Source organism: Lissotriton vulgaris, chromosome 1_1 (genome assembly GCF_964263255.1).
Source record: "Lissotriton vulgaris chromosome 1_1, aLisVul1.2, whole genome shotgun sequence".
Lineage (NCBI taxonomy): Eukaryota > Metazoa > Chordata > Amphibia > Caudata > Salamandridae > Lissotriton > Lissotriton vulgaris.
This window is the reverse complement of record NC_141685.1, coordinates 1,342,072,244-1,342,073,343: the sequence shown is the minus strand read 5'-3', so window position 1 is coordinate 1,342,073,343 and position 1,100 is coordinate 1,342,072,244.

The following is a 1,100-nucleotide window of genomic DNA, read 5'->3' as shown; positions in this document are numbered from 1 at the left end:
GAGGTAAAAAAGAGATCCCATTAGTGGCCTACTGATTTTGCTCGATTACTTTTGTTTTTTTACACAATTTTTCACTATCTGCAAAGACTAAACAGAGTATTGCGACTTTGTGCTTGTTTGTAAATAGAGAATGAACCAAAGAGAATCAATATTAAAACAGTAAATGCTTGGATAACAATCAATCAAATGGAGAGACAAGCAGGCACGACGTATTACAACGGGGGCAAAGGCCTGCGTTAACTACCCTTCACTATCTGCAAAGAGAGAGTACTACTAAGAGAAAAGAGGGGGGGGGGCAGCGTTCAAAGCACATCAGCGTGCATAAACACGAAAAAGTTTTTACCTATCACGTACTTGACATTTGACAGCTTTTGATATTTGCAATTAAAAAACCATTGAAATTCACTGAAAAAACCATAGGTTTTAGCCCATATATAGTTAGGGATTAGCATTCACAAAACCTTAATTTACTCGCACAAAACCATAGAAATTCGCATATATAGTTAGATGCAATAACTATATATCGTGCACCCGCAACCCACTGCTGATGATGTCACATATTACATCATTCATGACATGGTCAGTGACATCACTGATGACATCACTGATGACATCTCAAATGACATCATTCATGACATGGTCAGTGACATCACTGATGACATCACTGATGACATCTCAAATGACATCACTTGTAAAATCACTGATAACATCTCATTTGTCATTACTGATCACATCACTGATGATATCATTCATGTGATAATACGATCAACCTCTTCAGACTCTAATATAACCTTAGATACAATCAGTGTAAACAGACTCTCACAGACTGTCACTCATCCATGGAGTTACTCACACACTTAGTCAGTCATGCAAAGAATCAATCACACCTCCATTTCCTCAACTATACAGTTATACACACCTAACTTAATCAAACATATACTAACACATATTTACTCTCTTATACAATCCCTGATACAAGTTCACAATGATCCATACAGCCACTCACCCATTCACTGGCTCTTATGCACAGTTATTTATATATATCAACTCTTACATGTACTGTGTTTTACATATGTACTTACTTTGACATGTAGCACTGA